Source organism: Zalophus californianus, chromosome 15 (assembly GCF_009762305.2).
Source record: "Zalophus californianus isolate mZalCal1 chromosome 15, mZalCal1.pri.v2, whole genome shotgun sequence".
NCBI lineage: Eukaryota > Metazoa > Chordata > Mammalia > Carnivora > Otariidae > Zalophus > Zalophus californianus.
In genome coordinates, this window is record NC_045609.1 from 9951964 (window position 1) to 9970593 (window position 18630).

An 18630-nucleotide genomic window follows, 5' to 3' on the forward strand; every position below is an offset into this window, starting at 1 on the left:
TAAACCCCTGGCTAGACTTATCAAAAAGAAAAGAGAAATGACCCAAATCAACAAAATCATGAATGAAAGAGGAGAGATCACAACCAAAACCAAAGAAATACAATTATAAGAACATAGTATGAGCAACTCTATGCCAGCAAATTAGATAACCTGGAAGAAATGGGTGCATTCCTAGAGATGTATCAACTACCAAAATTGAACCAGGAAGAAATAGAAAACATGAACACACCTATAACCACTAAGGAAATTGAAGCAGTCATCAAAAATCTCCCAACAAACAAAAGCCCAGGGCCAGATGGCTTCCCAGGGGAATTCTATCAGACATTTAAAGAAGAATTAATACCTACTCTCCTGAAACTGTTCCAAAAAATGGAAATGGAAGGAAAACTTCCAAACTCATTTTAGGAGGCCACCATTACCTTGATCCCAAAACCAGACAAAGACCCCATCAAAAAGGAGAATTACAGACCAATATCCTTGATGAACATGGATGCAAAAATTCTGACCAAAATACTAGCCAAAGGGATCCAACAGTACATTGAAAGGATTATTCACCATGACCAAGTGGGATTTATCCCTGGGCTGCAAGGCTGGTTCAACATCCTCAAATCAATCAACGTGATACAATACATTAACAAAAGAAAGAACAAGAATCATAGGATCCTCTCAATAGATGCAGAAAAAGCATTTGACAAAGTACAGCATCCTTTCTTATCAAAACTCTTCAGAGTATAGGGATCGAGGGTACCTACCTCAATATCATAAAAAGCATCTATGAAAAACCTACAGCGAATATCATTCTCAATGGGGAAAAGCTGAGATCTTTTCCCCTAAGGTCAGGAATGCAGCAGGGATGTCCAGTCTCACCACTGCTATTCAACTTAGTATTAGAAGTCCTAGCCACAGCAATCAGACAACAAAAAGAAATCAAAGGCATCCAAATTGGCAAAGAGGAAGTCAAACTCTCACTCTTGGCAGATGATATGATACTTTATGTGGAAAACCCAAAAGACTCCACCCCAAAACTGCTAGAACTCATACAGGAATTCAGTCAAGTAGCAGGATATAAAATCAATGAACAGAAATCGGTGGCATTCCTATACACCAACAACAAGACAGAAGAGAGAAAAATCAAGGAGTCGATCCCATTTACAATTGCACCCAAAACCATAAGATACCTAGTAATAAATTTAACCAAAGAGGCAAAGGATCTGTACTCAGAAAACTATAAAATACTCATGAAAGAAATTGAAGAAGACACAAAGAAATGGAAAAACGTTCCAGGCTCATGGATTGGACGAGCAAACATTGTGAAGATGTCAGTGCTACCTAGAGCAATCTACACGTTCAATGCAATCCCCATCAAAATACCATCCACCTTTTTCAAAGAAATGGAACAAATAATCCTAAAATTTGTATGGAACCAGAAGAGACCCCGAATAGCCAGAGGAATATTGAAAAAGAAAAGCAAAGCTGGTGGCATCACAATTCCGGACTTCCAGCTCTATTACAAAGCTGTCATCATCAAGACAGTATGGTTGGCACAAAAACAGACACATAGATCAATGGAACAGAATCCAGAGCCCAGAAATGGACCCTCAACTCTAGGGTCAACTCATCTTTGACAAAGCAGGAAAGAATGTCCAATGGCAAAAAGACAGTCTCTTCAACAAATGGTGTTGGGAAAATTGGACAGCCACATGCAGAAGAATGAAACTGGACTATTTCCTTACACCACACACAAAAATAGACTCCAAATGGTTGAAAGACCTAAACGTGAGACAGGAGTCCATCAAAATCCTAAAGGAGAACACAGGCAGCAACCTCTTCAACCTCAGCCGCAGCAACTTCTTCCTAGAAACATCGCCAAAGGCAAGGGAATGCAGAGCAAAAATGAACTATTGGGATTTCATCAAGATAAGAAGCTTTTGCACAGCAAAAGAAACAGTCAACAAAACCAAAAGACAACCGACAGAATGGGAGATAATATTTGCAAATGACATATCAGATAAAGGGCTAGTATCCAAAATCTATAAAGAACTTATCAAACTCAACACCCAGAGAACAAATAACCCAATCAAGAAATGGGCAGAAGACACGAACACACATTTTTCCAAAGAAGACATCCAAATGGCCAACAGACACATGAAAAAGTGCTCCACATCACTCAGCATCAGGGAAATCCAAATCAAAACCTCAATGAGATACCACCTCACACCAGTCAGAATGGCTAGAATTAACAAGTCAGGAAATGACAGATGTTGGCGGGGATGTGGAGAAAGGGGAACACTCCTACACTGTTGGTGGGAATGCAAGCTGGTGCAGCCACTCTGGAAAACAGTATGGAGGTTCCTCAAACAGGTGAAAATAGAGCTACCATGCGATCCAGCTATTGCACTACTGGGTATTTACCACAAAGATACAAATATAGGGATCCGAAGGGGTACGTGCACCCCAATGTTTATAGCAGCAATGTCCACAATAGCCAAACTGTGGAAAGAGCCAAGATGTCCATCGACAGATGAATGGATACAGAAGATGTGGTATATAGACACAATGGAATATTATGCAGCCATCAAAAGGAATGAGATCTTGCCATTTGCAACGACGTGGATGGAACTGGAGGGTGTTATGCTGAGTGAAATAAGTCAATCAGAGAAAGACATGTATCATACGACTTCACTGATATGAGGAATTCTTAACCTCAGGAAACAAACAGGGTTGCTGGAGTGGTGGGGGGTGGGAGGGATGGGGTGCCTGGGTGATAGACATTGGGAAGGGTATGTGCTATGGTGGGTGCTGTGAATTGTACAAGACTGATGAATCACGGATCTGTACTTCTGAAACAAATAATGCAATATATGTTAAGAAAAGAAAAAAGATGATAGCAGGAGGGGAAGAATGAAGGGGGAGTAAGTCGGAGGGGGAGATGAACTATTAGAGACGATGGACTCTGAAAAACAAACTGAGGGTTCTAGAGGGGAGGGGGTTGGGGGGATGGGTCAGCCTGGTGATGGGTATTAAAGAGGGCACGTTCTGCGTGGAGCACTGGGTGTTATGCACAAACAATGAATCATGGAACACTCCATCAAAAACTAATGATGTAATGTATGGTGATTAACATAACAATAAAAAGTATAAAAAACTAATGATGCATGGTGATTAACATAACAATAAAAAATTAAAAAAATAAAACTTAAAAAAAAAAAAACTAAAGCCTTCAGGATTTTTTTGCTTTTGAGCTAGTCTATGTTCAGCCTTTGGTAGTTTATGAAAATTACTGTTTCAATGTTTCTACCTGTGTCTGGATCCAGTGATTTCTGCTCTAGGTAAGCTGATCTGGTATGTAATTCCCTGATCTGTGTCACATAAGGAATATACCTGCTATTCTGGAATTCTGGGAGGCTGTTTGCCATGTGACCTCAATTCTCTGATGGATCTAAGAAAAGTCATTGGTTTTCAGTTTGTTTAGCTTTCTTCTTTTTGTAAAAATGGGACTGATGCCTCTCAAGCTCTTTATATGACTGATCTGCAACCTGAAATACTGAGAATAGATTTATTAAATAACCATCATATTTGGGTTGGAAGAACAACATAGACAATATTTATCTTATTCACGATTATAATTTTGCTTTAAAGTTATATATTTTCATGCAATCACATCAATGTAGTAAAATGAATTTGTAGAGCCCACACAACTACTTCAGTTAAGTTAATCGCCAGATCTCAAATACTGATATTCTGATGCTGCTCAAAATTTCTAGTTTGATTAAATGGATCTTCCAAATTAAGAGGATAATTACCTAGCTTCATTTGATACTTATACTACATGCATATATATAGCTTTCAAAATATTTAAAATAACACACTCTCTATTCTGTATTTGTTCCAAGGTTTATAAAACCTATCTCAGTTTCTGTTGTTATACAACAGAGAAAAAATTATTAACCTGGCTGGTTGTGAAGAACAGCTGGTAACCTTGACGGCCAAATACTGCACAGTAGAAGTTGCTAAGGGCAGCTTTGATAAAATAAGTTGTAACTTCCAACCAACACATCATACACCCTCCGTGCTAAATAAATGCCTATGTTATTATTCATATTTATACTCAATTCACTTAGCAACATTTTTATTACCCAACTGAATTCATTGGAAATTTGATTCAATGTGTTCCATTCTTAAATTGTAAGCAGTAACCTAACCTCAAAAATATTATATAACCTAAACTCAAAAATGTAGGTTGAATAGGAAAGTCGTTACCCAAAACTAAATTTTGCAACTGTTTTGCAGAGTGTTGCCCCTGTAGTCAGGCTCTGATAATTCATCCTGCACTTGATCTTCTCTTTCATCCAAGGCAATTGCCCATCTGCTCCCTTACCTTTTGATTTAAAGTAACAGAAATGGCATTTTTTTAAAAGTGTATATACTGCTATAGATTCTGTGTCATATCATATAGCTTGTACAGTGCACTTATCTAGACATATGAGTAAAATATATACTGTGGCCTGGTCTGGGAGCTGTAGTTTACTTTCCGTTCCTATACACAAAAAAGAAATGTGTGGAGTTTGCTCTTTTACCCTTTTTTAGTTTGAGAGTGCCGCCTGAGAAAGACTCCTTTGACCTGAAGATGATAGAGAATTGGACTCACACACTGTCTTTCAGTTTTCACATTTGCTGATAGGACGCACAAGAGATAGCCCAATGTGACAGGATATAATCTTTCATGGAATTACTCTTACTTTTTAAATTTATAGTCTAATAGAAAATGGTGTTTTAGCAAATGTGGACATGAATATTTTGGAGGTATAGGTGATATTTAACATGCTTCTTAATGCTAAGATTATGGAAAGTTTCGAGGACCACCTGGAAGAACACCGTCCTTTGGTTTACTTATTGCTTAAAGTAGAGGACATTGGATTTAGTACTTACTTGCTTGCTGTATTTACCCAAATCTGAAACTTGCATGTAATTGCTTTGGCATGTAAGCCTTATTTCCTTGGTCAAAAGATATAGTTCTCTTTTGGGGTAAATGTAGAGAATGCTTCAGTCATTTCACTAATCTTATTAGTAAGAACTTAACTCTGGGAAAACTTATTTTGGTGATTGTACAATTAAAAAAAATAAAAAGTTATAGCAGACAAAATAATCTGAAGGAAAACAACTCTAATGTTTTGTTGAGTAGAACAAAAGCTGTCAAGGGAGCTACTTGGTCATATTTGTGAATTGTTCAGATAACTAAATCATACCTATAGGTAAGAAAGTAAACTCTGGAAACTGTTTTTCTCTGACTTACTTGCCCCAGTATTCTACCAGAACTTTGTTAACAAGAGGCATTTGGTGTTTGAGCAAGATGTAAAGATGAAAGACAAAGGAAAGCTATTAATTTCTGATTTTTACGTGGTAACTCATTCGGTTAATGGATCTTATTCTGGAATCCATAGCATCACGTAGGATGTGTGAAACAAGAGAGAGTAGGCTCCTTTTCCTGGATATTTACATTACAGACATGGTACATTTTCAGAAATTGGGACCTTATGTTCTGAATAGGTGGGCATATTTGTTCATTGTAAGATCTTTGAAAATATAAGTGAAACTCATGAGGGAAGGAACCTCTAGAATTGCCTAAGGTAGTCAGAATCTTCCAAGTGCTGGAGGGAATCTGGCTCTTTACCTTGAGCTGAAGCTCTTCCAGGAAACAAAACTACAGCTGAAATCCTGACTGGGGATGCCTGCTGACAACTGTTCATGATCAAGAGTTAATTGACTTTAGTTTACAGTAACAGAAAGTGTAAAAGTATAGTGACAATGCTTTTGTTTGAGGCTGCCATTTGAAACTGCTACTGAAGGGGATCTGAATATGCCACCTCGAAATATGCCACTTTGAAATATAGATTGTTTTTTGCTGACAGCAACTGAGAATTAACAGATTCAGAAAGGTCTTCTTAGAGCTTCCTTTATCTAATGAAAAGCAGAAATTTCTAAGAAATGAAGACTGCCATAAATCCCCTCTCTAGGGGAATTTTATGGCCATGGAGAAGACAGAAAACAGTGAAATGATTCTGCACAAACAAAGGCACCCTCATTTCCCACTGGTTTCTCCATATACTTATCTTCCCATAATTTATTGTCCTTAGGAACCCCAAGCCCCTTTTCTCTTATCTAGTTACTTCTCCAGAATTTATCACCCTTTGTTAAAATTGTACATAAGCTCTCAGGTCTAACCACTTCTTCGGATTTTCACTTCCTTTCTGTGAAATTCCCGCGAATGAAAGAATACTAACATCAATAAAATGTGTATGCCCTTTCTCCTGTTAATCTGTCTTTTGTCAATTTAATTCTTAGGGCCCTAGTCATTACAGTTAACAGGGTGGAGGAGAGGCTTTCTTTCCATATATTATCTCCATAGGAAGAAGTGAGTAATAATATTTTCCTTTTGCAAGATGAAAAATAATAAGACAAGGTGATGTTACATTTTTATAGAGTTGGGAATAAAATTATTCAAGAAATGTAAAAAAAATTCCTTATTTTCTAAATCCTTAGTTTATTCAAGAATCCAATCTTGCCCTTATCATCTTTACTCTTCCATATATTCTCATTTCTGGATTTGTCTGGATTGGGATAAAAAGCTGGGTGCCCAAGGCTTATTCTGCTATCCAAATCCAAAGCAGGCTATGGAGTAGAAGGAAAACACTGTTGGAAATATTTTTGTGGCAACTCAGACGAGATTCAAAACTTTAACTTTTATACTCATTATTTGGTGTGTTTCACTTTACCTTATTTTATTGTTTTTTGGCAAAACATAATTTAAAAAAGATTTGCCTCTATTATGGTCAATTACAATAACCAACTTTGAAAACAAAACTCAACCCAAACTTACACACTACCTGAATGAATTTTTTCCCTGAGGATATGTATCTGAAGTGTTCTATGATTATTGCTATCTAATGGGTAGAAGTAAGCATTGCCTGCCCAAAATTACAAGATTTTTTTTTCTTCCTACAAATTTTAATCTGAAGCCTCAGCTTTTAATCTTTTCCCTCACATCCAAAACAAAACAAAAACAAAAGACTCATAACAGTGCTAAACACACAGCAGGTTCAATAAATGCTTAATTGTTTGTCATTAGTATAAAATTTAAATTATTTTAATGCTGAGGTGTACCTTCTTTTTTTTAAAATTTTTTGCAACTGCCTTTATTGCTTTGATATACTGGTTACTCAAACATTTATTTTGAATTGTAATAAATTATGATTTTTTTTTAGCTAAGCACAGTCTAATCTATTACTTAAGAAACACTTAATATTTGGGGCACCTGGATGGCTCAGTCGGTTAAGTGTCCATCTCTTGATTTCAGGTCAGGGCCGTGAGATTGAGCCCCAAGCCCTGCACTGGGCTCTGCACTCAATGTAGAGAGAGAGTCTCTCTCTCCTTATACCTCTGTCTCTCCACCCACTCATGCACTCTTTAAATAAATAAATAAGCAAATAAATAAATTAATAAACTCTTAAAAGAAACATTTAATATTCATATGAATATGTTCTTTTTGTGAATTTGCAGTTTTATATCTATTTTTTCTTTCCTCATTTGAATGCACTGCTATATTCATGAGAATAACTGCTGATTTTTAAATATAAGAGACCTACTGTTTGTATGTGTATTATTTGGCTGAAAAAGCTTTTATTTGTATTTTTATTTAATTTTTTTTGAAAAATCTATTTTAAATAGGACTAACCAAGTGAAGATGAACAAAACAATAGGAACAAAGCCCTCCAGATGATCTCAGGGCTTTCAAGAAAAGATAGTGACATTGCTTCACTTTATCTATGTCAAGACTGGATGAGATAATTGTGACAAATCTGACTTGAAGTCTGTTTAAGAAAATCTCTGCTTTCAAATATTTCTCCGTCCTTTGTACCTGTAAGGATAGATATCCAGAATATATGGCCTTTTGTTTTCCATCTATGGGCTTTAGATGTTCAAGGATAGTTGGTTTGGGGAAATGGAGAGCTACAGTGCTCTGGTTAGGAATGTGATAGTTTGGAGCTGACAGCCACAAAAGAGTGATTGAAAGATACAGAGAAGAACGTAGAAAGTAAGAAGAATGTAGAAAGTAAGAAGAATGTGGCTAGAGGGAATTCCCATATTAAAAACTGGCCAGTAAGTTTGAAAATAGTGAACTCTTTGAGCTTAGGGGTCATGTCTTAATTATCTCTTTATCTCTAGCTCCTAACCAAGTTCTGGTCTTTGCCTAGGACCTAAGTAAATGTTGAAATGAGTTATCTGAATTAGCTTATGCCATTTATACAATGGCCTACTAGGTCAGTAATATTTCCTGTTTACATATGACTATATCAAGGCTCAAATATTTAATTAATAGAGGCAGAGCTGGAAGGGGTTGGGATTTAAATGTAGTTTCCAGGGGACGCCTGGGTGGCTCAGTCGGTTAAGCATCTGCTTTCAGCTCAGGTCATGATCCCAGCGTCCTAGGATTGAGTCCCGCATCGGGCTCCCTGCTCAGTGGGAAGCCTGCTTCTCCCTCTGCCTCTGTTGCTCTCCCTGCTTGTGCTCTCTGTCTCTTTCACTCTGACAAATAAATAAAGTCTTAAAAAAAAATAAATGTAGTTTCCAGGATTCCAAAAACCCAGTTTCCACTATAACAAGATTTTTCAAAATGTCTTCAATCCTATGGTAAAGTTGAAAAAGGAACAGTTCTGTTGGGGAAAAGATTTACTTCTAGCTTTCTAAGTTCTTTGGCTGATTTAATAATTAAACTGACACGAGGCAGATCAACAAGAGGAAAACAAACAAAAGTTTAATAACATGAATACATGGGAAAGACCCAAGAACTGAGTAACACCTCAAAATGTCTGAACCCATCACCTTAAATACCATCTTCAGCTAAAGACAAAAGAAGGCATTGGAAATGGGGTGTTTATTATGGGAGGTTGCCAAGAAAAGCACAGTCAGCAAAGATAAGATTGTTACACAGATTTCACTCACTGTCTTCTCCATAGATAAATTTCTAGAGATTGAGCCATTCCCTCTTCCAGGTATAGTGAGGTGTAATGAGACACCCTTACAAATGGAGATTTCCGTTATAAATGTAAATGTTTCTTACAAAGGAGTAACTTCTACTGTTTTCAGAGCTTCCCTTGTGTCTGCAGTCTCTTAAAAATAACCATCTTAAGGGGTGCCTAGCTGGCTCAGTTGGTAGAAGATGCAACTCTTGATCTCTGGGTCATGAGTTCAAGCTCCACATTGGGTGTAGAGCTTACTTAAAAAAATAACCAGGGGCGCCTGGTTGGTGCAGTCAGTTAAGGCTCTGACTCTTGGTTTCAGCTCAGGTCATGATCTAGAGTCTTGGGATCGAAACCTGTGTTAGGCTTCATGCTCAGCATGGAGTCTGCTTGAGATTCTCTCTCTCCCTCTCTCTCTGTCCCTCCTGCTCATGCTATCTCTCTCTCTCTCTCTAAAATAAATAAATAAATCTTAAAAGAAAAAAACAGCTTAAAATAATCAATATGAGAAGAGCCATATCTTGGGGTGGAAGAATTTTCTGTCCTTCAGTTCCACGGTGACAGATTTTCAGGAAATCCTGTACAGAGTGTTGTCCTCCTGACATTTCATATGGCATAGTAAAATATTAAAATATCTGATACAACATTTATTTATTTATTTAGACAATTTATTTAGCATCGCAGTCAGACTATTACATTCAGCAATCAGTAGCATGGGTGCAAAAAAAAAAAAAAATCTGCATTAAAATCCTTTGTTGGAATCCTTTAAACTTTCCACAGAACAAAAACTTAAAATAACCTTTTATACAATTAGTCACAAATACACTCCTTGGGTTTTTTGCCCATACACGTGAGTATTGTCTAAGATATGTCCTCTCTGTAGCAGCTAGGCCCTGCCACCACTGTGCTTGGCTGAGTTCACAAATCTGTTGTAACCTGTAGCTTTCTTGTCACTTCTCTGGCTCTTCTCTCCTGCTAAGCTCTGTTTCTTGGCAATAATTAAAACCTTCTGCTATTGTCCTAGCTACTGCTGCTGCTGGAACCACCATAGCTGCCTTGGTTTCATGGTTTGGCGAGGTATAGGCCTCCACCACCATAGAAGCCAAGGCTTCTGCCTTCAAAATTCCCTCCTTTAATGGGTCCAAAATTTGAAGATTAACTGTTGTAATTGCCAAAATCGTTATAGCTCCTATCACTTCTAAAACTGCTTCCTTCGTTACCAAATCTGTTATAGACATCCCCATGGCCACCATATCCACTGCCACCTGACTGCCACCAAAGCCACCTTGCCCACTGAAGTCTCCTCCACAATCAAAGTTGTCATTCCCACCAAAACCACCTCCAAGACCACTACCAAAATTTCCAGAAGCACTTCCACCTCTTTGGTCAGATGAGGCACTAGCCATCTCTTGCTTAGATAGGGCTTTTCTTACTTCCCAGTTGTGGCCATTCACAGTATGATATTTTTGAATGACAATCTTGTGTACAGAGTCATGGTCATCAAATATTACAAAAGCAGATCCTCTCTTTTTGCCACTGCCTCAGTCAGTCATGATCTTAATCACTTCAATTTTCCCATACTGTTAAAAATAATGTTCTTCAGTGTCTTCTTTAACGCTACCAACAAAAATCCTTTTCTCAGTTAAGTGGGCACCAAGTCTTTGAGAATCTTCTCTTGAGACAGCCCTGTTTGGTTCCACAACTCTTCCATCCACCTGTGTGGCCTTGCATTCATGGCTGCATCCATCTCCCCCACGGTGGCAAACCTGACAAACCCAAAACCTCTGGGGCATTGGTTTTTGGATCTCTCATTACCACAAAGTTCATAAATGTTCCCCATGGCTCATAATGGCTCTTTAGACGGTTATCAGTTTCTTCAAAGCTCAAACCTCTGAGGAAGAACTTCTGTTCAGGCTCTTTAGGAGACTCTAACTTAGATATGACAGTGATGGGAAGGGAGACTTTAGGGATGCTTGCACAGTGGTGTCCACAGTCAGAAAGCTCTGATAAAATTTTCAGTGAAGCAATTGTTTGAACTTTGCTTTTGTTGGAATTTCTCAAAGGTGGTTTATTGCAGTTTTTATGTCTTTTTTTTTAAGATTTTGTTTATTTGAGAAAGAGACACACAAGCGGGGGAGAGGGTCAGAGAGAGAGAGAAGGGGAGAAGCAGGCTCCCACTGAGCAGGGAGCCCCACATGGGGCTGGATCCCACGACTCTGAGATCATGACCTGAGCTGAAGGCAGACGCTTAACGGACTGAGCCACCCAGGTGTCCCTTTAACTCTTTTTTAGATGGCATATTTTTGAAGGGTGGGAGGAAAATAGCAGGAAATGTTTACTATCCATAATAGTAAAAGAAATTATATCACTGACAAAGAACATGATGAAATATCAGAGTCAATACAGTCTAGAAGAAAATAAGCTTAGATTATAAGAAGCTATTAAGAGAGTATAAGCTGATAGTTTTTATGTTTTCACTACTCATAAGGGTATTATATAGTGCTTAATTAGTTATCTATATCCATATTTCCTAGAATAATAGGACCTATAATTGGAAATATACTTCCATTTTCTTAAGCATCTATTACTTCCCTGAAATAAAATGGACAGAAGAAATGGATTATTTTTCTTTCACCGGTTCAAATACTTGTCATTCAAGGGGCGCCTGGGTGGCTCGGTCAGTTAAGCGACCGTCTCTTCATTTCGGCTCAGGTCATGATCTCAGGGTCCTGGGATCGAGCCCGGCATTGGGCTCTGTGACGAGCGTGGACCCTGCTTGGGATTCTTTCCATCTACTTCTGCCCTATACCCTCCACCCCCCTGCTTTCCTTTTCAAATAAATAAACAAATCTTTAAAAATACTTGCCATTCAATTAAATTACAAACTTCTATATTTGGAATTACAAAAATCTGCTTCCGTTTAGGGAGGTTATTCTAAGTGTTAAATCATTAATGGCTGCTTCCTGTCTTTACTTTGTCAACCTGGAGAGAAAGAGCCACAACGAGAGGCAAATGAGTGTTTCTTTGGGGTTAAAGCATTGCACTTCGGGGAGTACAGATTCAGGTGGTTACCCAAATAGTGTTCCTGCTTCTAAGGTGAAGGCAAAGGTTTTTTTATGAGGAAGAGGAAGGGGGCTAATTACATACGTTGAAAAAAAGAAAAATAAACATTTTTCTCTGGGTGTTAACAAGTTAACTTGGTTAGACATCAATTGACGACTGATTTTATCTTCAGAAACCTCACAACCATCAATCTTGTGACCAAAATGTTCATTGTCCTACTGATTCCTCAAGTAATTGCTTAAAACAGTTGCCATTTTGCCCACTCCAAAGGTTTGCGCCCAGATCAAACAAAGGTGGGTAAGGCATTTTCTCAGAAATGGCTTTCTCCAACTCTATTTTAAAATGGCTCCAGTCAGGACAGTTTTTTTACAACTTAAAGTTCAAACAGATTAAACTGTAGATGAAGTTAGAAATGCTGCTGTCTTTAAAAGAAGTGGTTGAAGCAAATTGATTGAGTCCTAAGTGAATAGGTGGGCTGTAGAAATTGTACCTTATAAAAGGTTAGTTACCTATAAGATATTAAGCTAAAATATCCTCTTTTATAAATAAGGTGTTTGACAATCATATATACTCATTACTGAAAGGCTTATGAGAGAGAAATAAGTAATATATGCTCATAGTGAAGTTTTGACATAGCCCACTTAATGTTAACACCAACAGTGCTGATGCTTTACTCTGAATTTATTCTGAATTCTTATTCTGTTAAGTTGATTTGGAATAAGGCAAACTATAATAATAAAAATTAGGCAAATCAGACAAAACCTATATTAAAATTCTGGCATTTTCATCACAGTATATACAGATTTTTCCATAGAAACACTATCATTTTTATAAAAACTTCCTAAGTTAGAAAGAGAAAAAAATACGACACACTTTACCTTCAGGATAGGTACATGATGCACATAAGTATGTACACTCAGTGTTTAACGTGTGCACAATTGCTCTGTTACAGGAATTGAAGAGTAAATAAGGGAAATTAATAAACAAATATTGATTGAGCAGCTATTACTTTTTAGATCAACACGTTTCATTTTGGGTATGCAAAAAGTCCCCTTTGAATCATATAAAAGAGGTTTGGTTGCAGAAAGAGTGTCTGACCATATTACAAACTCAATCCATCATTGCCAACAGATGAAATATAAAAACGGGAACACAGCACATTATATGGTATTCTAACAACATGAACATGCAAAGAATAATTATTAAGGAATTTAGGATTGTGAGTTATGAATGTGGGTTGAGTAACAAGAGAAACCCTAAAATCAAAGTGGGGCTTAACTTGGATTTCAAAGGTGAGAGTATTGTTTTTTATGTGGGAAGTATGGAAAACATTGGAAAACAGGGACAAATATGACAGAAGCTTTCAGAGATATGAGTGAACATGGCATGTTGGAATAAGGGATAAGAGAGATGGCAAAGATGCCTGCTGGTTTGATGGGAGAGAAAGATACCAAGATGGAAAAACAGACTGTAAGTATATATTACAAAAGCTTTTCTAGAGGAAGTTAAATGTGAGGCAGGGAAAATCTAATAGGACATGAATTTTAGACACTGAGCATTTTTATTAGGGAATAAGGTCCATTTCATTCATTAAGAGATTTTCTGTAGGCTAGATTGGGTTTGGTGGAACACTAGACAATGGATGGATTTGAAAAGCTATTCTGGAAATTCAGGCTTGATGTGATGGGGGGCTGGGGTAAGAAAGTGTTATTGTGTGTAAGCTGGATGGACATGAGGAAGGGACAGATGTGAGAACACTTCCAAGGGAAATTCTACAGGACTTAGAAATTACTGGCATTAATAAAATAGCAAATTTACTGAAAGAGTAGGATCAGATAATGAAGTTCATTTCTCTTTATGTTATCTAAAGAAAAATTTTACCTAGCATAGCAATGACAATAGAATACTAAAGTACCAAAGATTGAGGTGCCTGGGTGGCTCAGTCGGTTAAGCGTTTGCTTTCAGTTTAGGTCATAAACCCAGCGTCCTGGGATTGAGTCCCCACATTGGGCTCCCTGCTCAGCAGGGAGTCTGCTTCTGCCTCTGCCACTCCCCCTGCTCATGTGCTCTCTCTCTCTCAAATAAATAAATAAAATCTCTAAAAAAATAAAGTACCAAAGATTATGTCTGAATGCTATTAAAAGCATGTGAACGTTCTTCAACAAAAAATCCTGTTTTGCAAAACAATAACAGTAAGTACCTATGAATATATATGACAAATTTATGTAAACCTTTATGGAGAAAACTGGAAAACTTTAATGAAAGATGTTAAACAAGATTGAAATTGACTAGAGAGATATAAAATGCTCATTAGGTGTCATAACATTGTCAATTTTTTCTGAAAACATTAGATCTATTTTATATATTTCCAACGAGAATGCCAATATTTATTTTCAGCTTGAAAAGCTGATTCTAAAATGTATATGTAAGAATGAGCAGGGGGAACATTTGTACGTGGTGTGTGTGTATATGCAAATATATATATTTGTGGCAACTAAGGGTATGTTCTTTTGGTTAAATGGTAGGAAAAGTGAAAAATGAAATAGGGACATCTGGGTCGCTCAGTCAGTTAAGTGTCCAACTCTTGATTTCAGGTCATGATCTCAGGGTCATGAGGTTGAGCCCAGCATTGGGCTCCACACTGAGCATGGAGCCTGCTTGAGATTCTCTTTCTTCTTCTCCTACTACCCCTCCCCCACCTCTCTCTCCAAAAAGAAAAAAAAAAAAAAAAGAACAGAGAAAAGAACCCAAGATCAGATCCATGCATGTATATGAATGAACTGGTATTTCAGATTAATAGTGATTGAGCAGACTGTTCAAGAATAGGGCTTTGAGGGATGCCTGGGTGGCTTGGTTAAATGGCTGCCTTCGACTCAGGTCATGATCCCGGGGTCCTGGAATCGAGCCCCGCATTGGGTTCCCTTCTCCGTGGGAAGCCTGCTTCTCCCTCTCCCACTCCCCCGTTTGTGTTCCCTCTCTCACTGTGTCTTTCTCTGTCAGATAAATAAATAAATCTTAAAAAAAAGAATAGGACTTAGAAGGAATTAAAGGGATCTTTATTTCATATACTACACAAAAATAAATTCCAGATAGGTTGAAGACAAATGTGAAAGACAAAATTTAAAAATTTTAGCAGAAAATTAACCTTGGGCTAGTGAGGGATTCTCTAAACCAAATAAAGAAGCATAAAAAATTAAGGGAAGCTTTGAAAAATTAGTAACATTCAAACTAAAACTTGTTTTCACTCAACCAAAAAATTATCAGAACTAACCAATGAATTCAGCAAAGTTGCAGGATACAAAGTTAATATGCAGAAGTCAGATGCATTTCTATCACTAATAATGAACTAGCAGAAAGAGAAATTAAATAAACAACCCCCTTTACAATTGCATCAGGAAGAGTAAGATCCCTAGGAATAAATTTAAGTAAGGAGGTGAAGGACCTGTACCCTGTAACCATAGAAAGAAATTGAAGATGACATAGAAAATGGAAAGATACTGTGCTCAAAATGTACCTTGAACATGGTAGTATAATTCACAGCCTAATAATTATTTTATTTTAACTTTACTATCCTGTGGAGAGATCATACCATGTATTTTGAAAATGAATCTCCAAAAATTTTTTAAAATTAAAAACGTAGTACTTAATGATGGTAAGTGAAAACATTTAGTTTTCTTTCCTTTTTTCTTTCTTTCTTTCTTTCTTTCTTTCTTTCTTTCTTTCTTTCTTTCTTTCTTTCTTTCTTTCTTTCTTTCTTTCTTTCTTTCTTTCTTTCTTTCTTTCTTTCTTTCTTTCTTTCTTTCTTTCTTTCTTTCTTTCTTTCTTTCTTTCTTCACTCAACCAATCCTATAGAATGAAAATGGTTTGTATGTTTTCCCTAGGCTTTCCAACCTGGAGACTGATGAGGAGCAGTGAGGTTATTTGCTGTACCGTATTTACTAATATTAGCAAATGGTGGGCACTTGTATGTGCATTTGATTATGCAAAAATGCTATACAAACGACTTGTTTTGGTGATAAGTTCCAATTATTTATTATTTTTTCAACTTTTGCAATAGATACACAAAATTTGATATAACCCTAGAAATATTTTGGTTTACATTCCATTTATTTAAGGTGAAACCAAGCAACAAAAGAAAGTGTTCACCAGGGGCGCCTGGGTGGCTCAGTAGGTAAGTGTCTGCCTTGAGCTCGGGATCGAGCCCGCATCGGTCTCTCGGCTCCGCAGGAAGCCTGCTTCTCCCTCTGCCACTCCCCCTACTTGTGTTCCCTCTCTCACTGTGTCTCTCTCTGTCAAATAAATAAATAAAATCTTAAAAATAAAGTGTTCACCAAATATTTCCATTACTAGACAAATCTGGGGAATTGACAATTGCTCAATAATCTTAATGGACTACCTTTCTAATAATGACTTCATTTTTCTTGATTTTGATAGCTAGTTTCTACATTACTAAAGTTTTATCTCAGGATATAATGACCATTTTACAGGTGAGGAGGTGGAATTGTATGGAGGTTTAACTAATGTGCCCCATATGTACACAGTTAATTATCATTTGAGCTACTATTGAAAGCCAGATCTGTAAGCTTCAGAGTTTGCACACTTATCTGATATATTATGTAACAGTCAATCAATAAATCTTTGTTTAGTTTAAGTGAATTTTGCTACCTGAGAATCAAAGTACCACATTAAAGGCTGAGAGGATTAAAGGAATGAATTCAGAATTTGAGGGAATGGTAGAATGATTATAATGAAACTTGGATCTCTTAGAAAATGCTGGACCATGTTATCTGTGTTTGTGGGATTGGGGTGTGTGTGTGTGTGTGTGTATGTGTGTGTGTGTGTGTCTTTGTATTTGATGGTGCCTGATATTCAGAGACTTTTTCAATAAATATTATAAAAGGCAATGATGAGAATTGTAAGTGGCAAGGCGAAAAGAATTTGGTGCTCCATAATTACAAAAGGCGAAGAAACCAAATTACTTTGAAATGGAAATACTCACATTCTTTAAATCTGTTCACACAGTTCCCAAACAGACTAATAATTTGCTTCATTTCTTTCTTTTACACTAAAGCAACTGATGAATTGATTGAAAGTTGTGTAAATTACAGCAGGTGTTTCTTGTTTTTGTTTGGGCATAATACTCATAAGGAGGTAGTGAAAAGAAGGATGAAATGAAAGTAATCTGGGCGATTAATGTAATCGAAATAAAACTTATTTTTAGATATCCAAAATGTGGAAAAAAATACTTGATAGAATGTCATTTTCTTGTCCAGAATAGAAAAGAGATATACAGTCAATAGGAAAAATTATGAAAAATAAAATTGAAATGTAGAGAATAGTTTGTCAGCCTGTAGCACATTTTCTGAAGAAAGCTACAGAGGATAAAAACAGAGGGAATAGTTGGAAAAATATTCTAAAGGATGAAGTCTGAGAATATTTATAATAAGTTTGTAGGAGAGTTTTCAGCTTGGGACTAACCTACAGGATTATGGTAGAATGATTTTTAGTCCCCTATGAAACCCTCCCTTTGTCATGCTGGACAGTCCCTCTCCTTCCCTACCTCTTGACTCTGTGTTTGGGCCCGTGTCTGGCTTCAGCCAATCACATGTGAGCAGCGGTGAGAGCGTTCAGCACGGGCCCAGCCTGAAGCTGGGTGCTCCATCTTGCCAAGTCCCATTAGGCTAGCTGATTGCAAGACTAGCTGTAGCTGCATGATTATCAGTGAGTGATGTTTTAAAGCCACTGGGTCATTTTTATACAATGGTAACTGAGTAATACAAGTGTCGTGAAAGATAGATAAAATAGACCCACACATAGATATAATGCAGTGAAATTTTACAATATCAAGGATAAGAAAAGAAAATTCTTAAAAGCTACCAGAAAAAAGGATTATCTTCAGATCCACAGCAATTATAGTGTTAGTAGACTTGACATTAAAAGGCAACGGAATTGGGGGCAAAGCAAGATGGCAGGGGAGTAGGAGACCTGGATTTTGTCTGCTCTCAGGAATTCAGCTGAATAGGGATCAAACCATTCTGAACACCTACGAACTCAACAGGAGATCGAAGAGAAGAATAGTAACAACACTCTGAACAGAGAAGCGACCACTTTCTGGAAGGTAGGACGTGCAGAGAAGTGAATCCGAGGCGATATTCGGGAGGATAGACAGCGGGGGAGGGGGCCTCCGTCGGCCGCTTCTGGCAAGTGCTAGAGCCGCGGAGCACAAAATCGGAACTTTTAGAAGTCAGCTCCGCGGAGGGACGTCGCTCCAGTGGCTAAGCGGGGGTGGAACCCTCGCGGGACAGTGTGGTCTCAGGACCCTCGGGGTCACAGAAAGACCGGGGGTGCCTGAGTGCGGCAGAGCTCCCAGGGATCGGAGCGGGGAAGCCGGCTGCAGAGACGGAGCCGAGGCGCAGGCTCTCAGCTCGGGGTGGCCATAAACTGTGATCGGTGACAGTCGGGCCACTGCTCCTCCAGCAGGGACCCAACAAGCGGCAGATCCGGGGAGACTCCCCTTCCTCCTCCGGGAGAAGCGGCGCGGGAGCGCACT

The 18630-nt window shown here is 37.8% G+C and overlaps 1 pseudogene; it reads right to left on the bottom strand.

Moving 5' to 3' along the window:
• Positions 1 to 10079: 10079 nt before the first annotated feature.
• Positions 10080 to 18630, bottom strand: part of LOC113920698 — a 55938-nt pseudogene continuing 47387 nt past the window's right edge.